A 12,987-nucleotide genomic window follows, 5' to 3' on the forward strand; every position below is an offset into this window, starting at 1 on the left:
CTGAATATGCATCTATCGGTGATTCCCAATCAGTTATGTCATGAATGTCTTGCCCTACATGAGACATTTCACTATCAGTAACTTTTCTCTTTTGAGTTGCATGTAAAGAACATGTCCATATTTTAGCCTTTGGACCACAACCATCACTTGGCCATGCATTCTATCCAATTGTAGACCAAAAGTAGAAGCATGCACATCTATATAAGCATTTCGAATAGCCAAGTCTTCCAACAACTTCTACATATCTCCCTTCCAAAATTCAAAGCAAGAGGCAATCCCGTTTCTTGTGCATGGATGTTGCCATCTTTCCAAAAGATGAGCTATTGTGCCAATGCCTCCTGATAAGCAACACAATCTTTTCTCTCATGCTGCAAACTATCACACCACATACATCTTTTTTCTGACTTAGGGACTGCTGCCTATCCTCTTTCCTCTTGTCCTTTTTCATCCAATTTTTCGACCTTCAATTGAAGATCCCACATGCCTTTGACCAATTCATGTAATACATCTTCCCTAATAGTGGAAACAATAGTACGTACAACCATAGGGTTAGCCAACAGAAGTGGGCGGCTTACTAGATACATCAACTATTTTTCCCATAATAGTGGTCAAAGCTAGAGACATGCAATCTTTCTCTTCTTCTATACTTTTTCACAAGTGCAGTAACAACTTCCTTGGCATACCTCCAATCTGTTTTAAGACTTGTCTCTGTAGTTTGAACCTCTAGCAAATCATCAAGCTTCTCTTGAAGCTCAAGATCTGCTGCTTGTAGAAACAATTCAATTTTCTGACTTGCAAGAGCTTGCTATTCTGCAAGATCTAATTGCTCAAATAGACTTTCAAATTCTCTTCACAATTCTATAGCCACAAGACCCTTTTTGGGTTGTAAAACCCACTCCTGAAAAGTCTTGCACGAAATCAAAATGGTATCTTTAATGTAAAATTCTTCATTGAGTGTCTTCTTAGCTACCTAGTCAGCATCCTACATGTATAATTCAATAATTCGCGCTTTCAGTTCATGTACAGTGATCCGAACAAAACACCGTCTCTATGCAAGTTGAGCCACTCCAAAGAATTTCATCTTTTGAGCATAGGTATGTACATATGCAGATACATTCTTGCCATTAAATAGCTTCATCTCAGGTTCTATTGCCAACAAAGCATTTATCACAGTAGTTTCTGTTTGAGTAGAAGCTTGCATCACCTGTTGTTATTGTACCTGCATAAGCATGTTCATATTTTGCACTATATGCTGCAAAACATCATTGGAAATTGTGCTTGAAGGTTCTTCCATCTTGTCATACGTTGAATTTAAAGTTAAAGATCTTAGAGAGCTGAGGTATTTTCTTGGGATTAAAGTTATACCTACACTGCAGGGTATATGGTTGTTGCAAAAACAATATGCTCATGATATGTTGCAGAAGTATGACATGACAGAGTGTAAAGCTATGGAGACACCCTTGGATCAAAATGTCAAGCTAGAAATTGATGTTGGGACTGAAATAGAGAATGTAACTATGTATAAACAAATGGTGGGCAGCTTGATCTACCTTACTACACTCGTTCTGACTTGAGTTATGCAGTGGAGCTGATCGGTTAATTTATGTAGAAGACTCATAAGCCACACCTAAATGCAATAAGGAGGATTATGTGGCACATGAAGAGTATTGCGGATTATTGTTTAACCTTCTTTGCAACTATTTTGTACTTTGTATCCACCCTTGCTTTAGTCCTATTTTGTAGCCCATAACATTCATACTTCAAACTCTTGAATGACTTCATACATCTCTAAAGTGTCAACATAAATAACCCGTTTTTTGTCCTGTTTTCAACATTAATTGCTATAAAAATTTCAACCACTATATCAACATCAACCAGCCTTGAAAATAGCCCTGAAATACCTTCATTTGCAGCCATCAAACCATATGTCTTCAGTTCTTTTTCAGCCCATCCTACATATTCAACCTTGCACATGGCTGAAGTATTCTTAAAACTACCAAGACTACGTGCTGTGCATTCTTGTAATCTAGACACAAACATTGTTTTTCCACCTTTCTTGCAGGCATACTTATCTTCCTAGAGGCACTACCATAGCGTCCACTTATAGTAGTGCTATTTAAAAACCCTTAAACTCTCGTGCATTAGGTGGCATTGGATTATCCCATTGCCTATCCCGATTGCACAGATGATTCACAAAAATAGTGAGAAATTGTACTACCTTTGTATTATCTTTACTCTGAACCCGAGCATATGAAGAACCATCATCCAAGGCTTTTGTTTCTAGCCTTGATTTTGAAATCACCAAATAATCATGGGTACATTCGAACAAGCTCCAATAGTCACGGGTACATTCGAACAAGCCGCATAAACATCCCCTAATGAATTGTTGGCTACCTGCATGTGCCATCCCAAATCTACATCAATCGGCCAACCTCCATTCCCATACAAGCTGCATGCCATAACATTGATTTCGAAACCATGATCCAAGAGAGCTATGCAAGAGTCTCTCTTTCTCCCACTTTAACAATTGTCTTTGTTGTAGCACGAGCCCAATGCGTTCGTGAATAATGATTGCTTGGAATAAAATGAGCATCTTCTTCATGTACTTGTTGATGGATATCCTGATTATACATAGCCTTCTCTCTATGCTTTACTGATGCCCATAAGACTAATTCCAGTCACCACAAGCTTGCTGTCTACACTCCCATTTAACCCATTTTCAACATCAGCCTGCTCCAAATCAGCATTACATGCATCATCATATTCTCTCTGAAGTTGTTTCTCTATGTCTTTGTCAACCTACATCAATGCTTGCAAAACTTCACCATCAAACTATCTTTTTTATTTCAACATATTAATGATTGCATCATGAAATTCATGCTTCATGATTCCAAGAACTTCGCCAAGTGTCAATTCCACTCTTCTTCCAAGTATGCGATTTTCCAGAACCTTTTCAAGGTTTGTGGTAGTCTCAAGATCGGATTATAACCTATAATCGGGCTGCTTGCTCCTTTCCTTCCCTTTTTGTTTCTTCTCTTGAGATGCATCCTCCATAACATACTCAAGTATGGCTTTTTTAGCCCCTTTCTGCTACTCCATTTTACTTCATGCTATGTGTTTAGATGGGCCTGAAGAGGAAGGACTAGCAGTGTCCTCATCTTTTCTTTTCTTTTCTTCCACAAGAGCTTCTTGATTATGAACCTCAGCCAAATAAGCATAGGCTGAAAATGAATCCACTGGTGCACTCCATCCTGTTCTCCCTTGTGTAGTCCGACTTGCATTAGCCAATTCAAACTTTGCTATTTTACCTTTTTCCATGTAATCTAATGCTTGCATCGAAACACGAGATTTTTCTTCAGCCATACCTCCTTTATGAGCTTCTTCAGTCCTTTCAATTCTCAACTCATATGTGGTTGCATCTATGTCAACAAATGCTATCCTTGTTGCCATCTCTTCCAACCTCTTTTGCATGCCACCATTTTCAAAATTTGACTCCATTGGAAGGCCAGTTTTTGTTGCATGTATTTTGCCATATTTCCAAAAGACTAACCTTTTCACTTTTGGTTCATGGTAGGCTATACAATCTTGCTTTTCATGCTATAAATTGAGACACCAAATGCATCTCCTCTTGTATCCTTCTTTATACGGTCTTTGGACTATTGCTGAGCCCTTCTCTTCTACCTTATCATCCAACTTTTTGACATTTTCATAGATTTCTATCAAATTCAACCTCAAATCACGCATGCCTTTGATTAATTCATCCACAACATCACCTTTAAGAGTTGGACCAACATGTATAGCTGGTTGTTCTACCTTAGCCACAGGCACCTTGGTTGCAATTTCAGCCCCCTTTTGAGCACTGGCAGGTGTGGTGCATGTACTCCATCTTAATTTCATTTGCTCTCTCTTTACCAACATATGCATTGCCTCAGTTACATTAGCCCAATTTGATTTTAGCCCCATTTTAGAAGAGGCATGTTCTAAACGATTAGTCATCTTCTCTTGTAAGACACGATCTGCAGCCTTTTTAAAAAAATCAATTTTTTGACTCTCCAACGATTGCTGCTCATCGGCATCCAATTGCGCATACTGACTTTCAAATTCACAGAGCAAAGCTATTGCAGCCAACCCTTTATGGGGCTTTTCAATCCAATCTGTAAATGTCTTTTTAGTTACCAATCCTACATCTTCCAAGAAAAACTCTTCTCTCAAAGCTTTCTTAAAACTTTTCCAAACATCCTCTCTTCTATGTAACTCATCAATCCGATCGTGCAATACATGTTTAGCCAAACGGGAGAAATACCGACTCCATGCATACTGTGGTACCCCATGAAACAATATCTTTTCTTCATACAATCAGATGAAGGCCGAAACATTTTGACCCTTAAACTGCTTCAATTCCTATCCCATTGCCCCTGCAATACATTCATAGCTAAGGAATCAATTATTTTTGCTTCCTGCCAAGTTTGCATTTGTTGTTGTAACAACAACTACTGGTGTTGTTGTTGCTGCAACAAAGCAATCATTTGTTGTAAAGCATCACCACCACTTGAACTTGCAGAATCCCCCATCTTTACACACCTGCTATCCGACTTTCACGTTGGGTTCACCACTGTCGGAGCATTTGGGGTCGAAAGTCTACTACAGGGGTAAGAGACATTAGGGTGAAGGAGGAAGATATGGAAGATGAAGAAGCAAAGGATATGGTTGTAGAGGACGAGGACTCTGAATCTGGTAACAACTAGGACTTTGGCACGTACCAGAGGATGCGCAAATTTAGAAGGGGTTGGATGTTGTGTTGCTATGTGGACACAGTATGAAAAACCGTAGAGTGCATTGTCATCTAGCTTTCTTATTAATCTAGGGAGTCAATGTCATTATTTTTAGTGTCCATAGTATAGATGGCTCAAAATAATGGGATTTTTGGATAATTTTAGCCTATTTTTGATATTTTAGATATTATTTTTTGTAAATACCTTCAAAAGGTGTAGAAAACTTGTAGAATAGGATGTCATGCAAAAAGTAATTTGATTTTAAGATAGTTTGGAAGATCTCATGGAAATAAGAAGGGCTCTCGAATTTATGCGAATGCATGATTATAGTTTTCATGCAGCAAATAGCGCTCGGGATTGGAAAAGAAGGAGCGATTTGGGACAATTTTAAGTAGGTGTCCTAGAGTTTTACCTCCCTTTTAGAGCCAATGGAACTATCAGATTTGATGCCTAAGTAGTAGAGAAGAAGCTAGTATTTGCTATGCATTTTTGGTGTAACAAGGAGCTTCAAGAGATCTAATGCTTGGAGATTGCTTTTGAGTAGTAGTAGGCATTGTCTAGATAATCCAAGAACCATTTTTCTTGGAGTTTAGCCATGAAATAATCAGCTTATGAGTGATGTACTAATCAAGAATACACAAGGTTGAAGTGTATTTGGAGTTTCATACAAGGATTTGTTTCTCATTTGTTTACCTTCTCAATTTCTATCAATACATAGTGCGGTGAATCATTGAGCTTTATCTTCATATTATGTAAAGACTTTGGCAGAGTTGGTAGAAAATTTTAAGATTGGTTCATGATGTATGGACATGTCTTGAAGAGAACTTAATTTTTAGCATTCTTGGGATTTATTTGAATCTCTTGCCCATTATTTTTCTTCTCTTCTATCACCTATTCTCTACTTCCTTCTCTCTCTAATCTCTAGTGATGGATATGACTTTTTGACTAAAACCCCTATGACAATGTAGATCTTGTCAATGTCCATCATGAATAGATTGTGAGTCAACTTGATCAATAGGTATCCTAGCAAGCCATTAGATGGCAAGATACCAAAGGAGTTATGGTCTATAGTTATGATCACTTGCATGTTTTTGGATGTGAGACATTTATGCATATACCTAGGGACAAGCAGATTAAGCTTAATCTTAATTCTAAGAAATGCATTTTTCTTGGCTATGGAGAGTCAAGTAAAATGGGCTATTATTTGTGATATCTTAAATCAAAGAAGGTAGTGTGCAACCATGATATCATCTTTAATGAGAATAAGATAAATAAGTAGCCTATCAAACTAGTTGAGATCCTTAGAGTGATATTTTAGGTGGATTAGTATCCAGCTTTGATTAGATTGTACGACTTGCTCCACATGATGTAGGGCTTCAACATCTAATAAATGCTAAGGTGGAAGTGCCACATGATTGTGGATAGACCCATGCCATATAGAATAGATACGTGGGACAACCAAAGGCTCCTGTTGAGCCAATTTTACATAGGTCTACAAGGGTTTCTAGACCACTAGATAAATATACTCTCTCTCTAGACTATGTCATGGTCATATATTGTGGTGAATCTTCTTGTTATGTCAATGCTATGACAAGGGATGACACTCATAAGTGAAAGAGGGCTATGTAGTCATATATGGATACTTTAGCAAAGAATGCTACATGGGAATTAATTTCTTTGTTAAGGACAAATATGCATTGCCATGTAGGTGGATGTACAAGCTGAAGGTTCTTCATTTAATTTATTACCTAAGTAGAAGCAATATTGGTGGGCTGAAGGATTTAAGCAAGAAAGGGGGATTAACTTTGATGAGATATTCTCACCAATAGTCAAGCTAACAAGCCTTCATTAGAGTTATTACTTTGGTTGTTAGAGAGGATATGGAGTTGGTTCAGATGGATATGAGACTACTTTCTTGCATGGGGACTTGCAAGAGGATATTTACATGCAACAACCTGAGTTGTGGAAGCTAAAGAATAATTGGTGTGTAAGTTCTATAAGAGACTATATGGTTTAAAACAAGACCCCTAGGGCATGTATCATAACTTCAATGCTTTTATGCAATATTAGGGCTACACTAGGAGTGAGACCCAATTTCCTAAACATGAGAAAGGCTAGGGATAGAAGACTTATGCACTTGTGATACTACATGTGGATGACACGCTAATGTGGATGGCATGCTAGAAAGTCTATCGTGGATGTGGATGATCTAAAGAAAAGGATGCACGAAACCTTTAATATGAAGAACTTCGTGAATGTTGGTTACATTCTTAGTATGTGCATTATAAGATTGAGGCAACAAGATATTATATTTGTCTCAAAAGAAATACATTGGGAATATATTAGAGCATTTCAATATGCAGAGGAAGAAGGTTTTCACTATTCCATTAATCCACGCTTGAAACTTAGCCAACAGGACAACCTCAAGTCACATGAGGATAAGGCTGAAAATGGTTACTTGATATACACCATGGTTGTTATACATAGTGGCATTGCTTATGGAGAGAGAAATTTGTAAGTATTTCCTTTCCTCCATGCTATGAAACATAGCTAAGGACAAATTGAAGTCAAATGAGCATAAGGCTAAAATGGCAAAGGTTCCTTATGCATTCGTAGTCAGTAGGTTGATGTATGCCATGGTTGCCATATGTCTAGATGCTACCTATGCTGTGGGAGTGGTTAGCACATATATGCATCTATAGTTGGTAAATTGATGCAGGCCATGGTTGCTACACATCTAGACATTTCCTAGGGAGTGGAAGTGATTAGTAGGTATATCGCAAACCCTTGCAAGAAGCATTGAGAGGTAGTAAAGAGTCTCATGAGATACTTTAATAACACTAGGTCTATGTGCATATACTTTAAAAGAAATAATGCATCTATTCTTGGATATGTAGATGTTGATTTTACAAAGAGTGTAGTCTAGAAGATCTACGATAGGTTCTATCTTCACTTTCATAGGTGGTGCAATCTCTTGGATCTCTCAAGTGCAACCATGTAGTATGACTTTATCCACCACTAAGGTAGAGTATGTTGTAGCCAGAGAGAACTAGAAGGAAGCTATATGGCTTACTCATCTAGTGAGAGATTTGGACATTCCAAGAAAGCTTCCTACATTGAACTCCAATAGTTAGGGTGCCATTTGATTGGCATGGAACCATGCCTATCATGCAAACACAAATCATATTGAGGTAAAATATAACATCATCAAGGAGGTTCTCAAGGACAAGTACATTGATATTATCAAGATCCATATGGATGATAGCCTTGCAGAAATCCTCACAAAGATTTTACCTTCTGATCACTTTGCACACTATAGCATGTTGATGGGTATCAGATAGTATATTCAATTTCAACATATACTTCCATAAAGGTGCATTGGCCTTTAAGTGGGAGGTTGTTGGAGGTAAAGGCCAATGGCCTATAGCTAGTAGGAATCCCTTATATATGTGCATATCGTACAATCATATATGAGTGAAGATAACAAAGAATAAGGATGACATTTATTTTGTACTCACATAACTCTCTTGTGTTCTCTCTCTCAGCCCTCTTGCATTCCGTTGCTTCTACCTCATATCCCACCATTGTTTCCCTCTAACTTTATTTCATCATTCTCTAATTTAGGAGCTCCTTGGCTAGCTATAATCACCCAGTTTCATTCTCCTCTATAAACCATTACTAGAATCAACTCCTCCTTGTTTGTCTGCTTCCTTCATTTTCTTATTAGGACAATATTTAGTAAAATGGCTACATTACTTACATTAATCATGGAGCTCCAAGTATTCCAATGGTTCCTTCCTTCCATCCCATAAAACACATATATTCTCAAGTTTGAGGGCTCCATAGGTAGATGCTAGAGTAGGTATATACAACACTTTTCTATGATCATTAGTGATTGTAGCAACCACATCATCAAGCCATATAAGTAGATCAGGAAATGGAACTCAAATGGAGCTCTCTCATATTGGACAATAGATTCAAGGAAAATGAAAGTGTCCAAGGAATGGACAATACCAAGTTTCTATAATACCCAACCACACATCCCAAGACACGTTCTTTTTCATTTGGTGAGCTAAGAAATGCCATAGAAAACCCCTCACTGATGAAGTAGCATTGTTGCATGAATACCTAGCATTTGTAGCTTACAAAGAACCACCTCTATTGAAGTCTTCCTCAAACACTATCCATCCCATGAAATAGAAGAAGAATCTCAATAAAGCATAGTTAGTGAATCTCTGTTGAGTCCTATTCATGGATAGTGCCATAGGAACCCAAAACGCATTTCTTCCCAATAGTCGTTGCTTCAACCCTCCCCCTATCATTGATTATTGCTTGCTCCTTACCAACCTTGAGTTCCATATCCATACTTATACCTGGCAAATAGCAATTGTAAAGTCCAAATCCATGGATGTCCCATTTGTTAAGGCCTATTTCTTCCCATTGTGAGTTTCAAAGAAGCTCTTTTTTATGACGTTCTTGCTATCCCTAATAGCTTGTGTACATGCAAGTTGTAACATGTAAGGCAAAGTTAAAAGAAATAAATGCCACATCTATGCTTTAAAGGAGTGTTTATTCCCTTGCAAGTGCATGTTGCAATGTGTCACCCTACTATTGTACTCTTTGTTGGAGAATTTTCACTTAAGACCCCTATAATTTCTTGGTAAGGATGAAACAAAATGTAACACTATCAAAAACCCACTTATGGTTGATGAGACTCAACATTAGAAAATAGTACTATCTTTTCCATAGCATCTTTCACAATATGTAACATAATGCAAAGAGAGAGAATTTATGATACCCCAACACCAAGTGTATCCATTAGTTTAGAACAATGTTTAACATCCTAATAATCAAGTAATTTCATTAGTTGGTGCATTGTAAAAACTTTCTAAAGCAATCACATAAAACATTCAAATCTATTAACTTGCATGTGTAGGCCTTACTAAACTAGGACTCACAATGGTTCTATGTTCAAATACATGCCATCAATTGTTCTAGATCCTACTATAGAGATCACATTTGATGAGATTTTTGGGTAATTTGAAGGAGTTGGAACCTTCAACATTTAGGCATAGGCTTTGGACTATACATATTTGATAAGATTTTTTTCTTTAGAGCTTAATATGTGAGTTCCGTGAAATACTATGCCATTTTCATGCATTAAAGAGAGAGTTAGTGAGACATCTACAAGAGTGTGCATCTTTAAATGCAATGTGATGCAAATGTGAAAAAACTTATCTTAATAAATGTGAAATGACTTATCCTAATAAATGTATTAAAGCAAGATCTCAAATATGTTATAACAAGTGTGCTTTTTTGCTAGTTTTCTCAAAGTTTCTTCATTTATTTTGATGCTTGTCTTGATTGTTTTTTATGAGACCCATATGTTAGTAAGTTTTAGTTTCACTCTATTATATTTAACATATAAGAGAAATAAATGCTGTGTGCTATGTTTCAACAAGATTCTTTGGTCCAACAATGTGTGTCAAGAAAACATGTTGAATACAACATTGGCGTGATATTTAATATGCTTAGTCTATTGTTTTCATCACTAACATTAACTCAAAAAATCATAAACATTATCATGCTGATAATCTCCTCAAAGTTGGGCACCCCAATTGATACTTACATAGTACAAGCTAGAGTTGATTCAACACCTACATGGTATAGAATAGTCATTGACATTTCATAAAGAAAATTACCTAAAGGAAATACATTTGTTGTACTAAAGTCTTGACAAGAATAAAGAGAATGATCTAAAAGAAAATGATAAAAACGAATAAGTAATAAATATAAGCATAAATCTATTTGCTAAAGTTATACTTTAGCATGAATGAATATAACAATATGACACATTACATTGGATTGCATTACTTTGATAATGTAATTATTGTAATCACATTTAACCTTTTAAATGTTAGCTAAATCGAATTTTAGATGCGAATAGATATGTGTCACCAAGGACGTAGAATTGAGGGTTTGAGCTCACACACCCACAATACTTGACCCACACTCAAACCAATAGGCTATGACCCCATTGGCAGTTGAATATAATTTTGACTTGAAAAATAATACAAATTAGGAGAAAGTTGACTCTTGCTATATAATGATATTGTATCCATGGCCATCACATGTTTTAACTTTTTGTTAAAGTTAATGTTTGGGTGGAAGAAATTAATGTTGACACATTATTTGAGGCATATAATATCTAGCAACCATGATTTGTAAGATAGATTACCGTATTGCTAGGGACTTCTAATTTTTCCAAGGTACCATGTACCTAGACATGTATCTATATCTAGTGAGTTTGTATACTTCCCAAAGCTTAGTGAGACATCATTCATGCATTTTAATAAACCGTGAGGTCATTCAAATCATAATTTCAAAATTTTTAAACTTATTGGAAAATAAAATGATTAAAAATAAGCTTTGCATAATTAGCAATGTTAATAACTCTTATACCACAACTACACTACTAGGGAGACTCACTTACTCCCATTGACTATCATGAAGAAAAAAAACACCTAACTTTTTTAGGGGCAACAACACGTGTTAAGGCTCTTTGTATTCTTTTTGGGCTTGGCTTCATGCTTTGCCACATCATACAAAACACGTTTTCCAACATATCATATTCTTTTACCCATACAATATCAACATAAAAGCTATACAATGTTCCTTGGAACATATACCATTGGAAGGAACTACCTGGTGAACTACTTACGCAATTTGATGTGACATGAGACCAGTGGAAGGAACTACTTGGTGAACCACTTACGCAATTTGATGTGACATGAGGTCTTTACATGCACAACGCTTTCCAATCTTTAATTAGAAAGAAGCTTCACACAATTACCAATGTTAAGAGCCCTTATCCCACAATTTACATTCAAAAGACTTCTCTATAGCGTGCATGCGCGCGCGCGCACACACACACACACACACACACACACTCTCTCTCTCTCTCTCATAAACCCATTGCTCATCATGGTCACAAAAACCTAAATTTGCGAGTCCTAACAACATGTCTTAAGGCTCATTATATTATTTTTTATGCTAGGATTCATGCTATGACATGATATATACACTTTTTTCAATATAACATATATAGCATACCCTTTTACATGTACAATATCTTTTAATAGCATATCCTTTTGCCTCCTTTTACCTATACAACGTTGGCACTCAAAATTGCAACCAAAACATATAATGTCAAAAACAAACTACTTGGTGGAGCACTTACGTATTTTGACATGACATGAGGTGTTTACATGCATATTGTTTTCCCTTATTTTTAACTTATTGGGAATTTAAAGGATTAGAAAAAAGCTCAACATGAGAGAGAGAGAGAGAGAGACAGAGAGAGAGAGAGAGAAGGGGGGGAGAGAGGGGAGACTTAGGCCCATTTCCAATCATGGTCTAAACTATCTAAATTTGAGAGACTTGACAACTCATGTTAAGGTTGATCGTGTTTTTCATGGACTAGGCTTCATGCTATACAAAGGTATGTAAAGCATGTTTTTCAATAGACCATATATAGCACCTTCTTTTACCTTATACAATATCCATACACAAAGTTGTAGTCAAAACATATACCATAAAAAAGTACTTGGTGGACTTATGCGTGCACACATCTATACTATTAGTTAACGAGAGGTGGGGGCGGGTGCCACGTGGCAGCCCCCCACCTCCCCCACAAAAAAAAAGAGAATGCGGGGGCGGGTGCCACGCGTCCAGCACCCACCCCCTCCCACAAAAATCGCACCCGCGTCTAGGCACGGAGTGCCTAGTTTATACTTATAGCCATGTGTTTTTAATATAATGACGAGATGAATACAAACACTTTCCTACATGAACCACAACAAAAGAAAGAAAACATGTGGAGATGAATTAAACCTATTAAGCCTATTGGTTTTTTAGTCCTAACAACATGGCGGAAGCATACTTAAAAATATAATATCATAGGCACTCAATAAACACATTTGTAGATCATTTTCAAGAGTTGCACTGACGGGTTTGTGAATGCTTTGCAACAAGTATAATTGAATGCAAGTACATAATAGACTATGTGAGCAAGTAGGCAAATGTTTTGATTTTGTATAATCACTTAAGAGGAAAATGTAAGTTCACAATGTGTGTGTGTGTGTGTGTGTGTGTGTGTGTGTGAGAGAGAGAGAGAGAGAGAGAGAGAGAGATCCTTGTGGGAGCTTTCTTAACA

Source organism: Lygodium microphyllum, chromosome 18 (assembly GCF_053477565.2).
Source record: "Lygodium microphyllum isolate KBCC chromosome 18, Lygodium_microphyllum_v1.1.10, whole genome shotgun sequence".
NCBI lineage: Eukaryota > Viridiplantae > Streptophyta > Polypodiopsida > Schizaeales > Lygodiaceae > Lygodium > Lygodium microphyllum.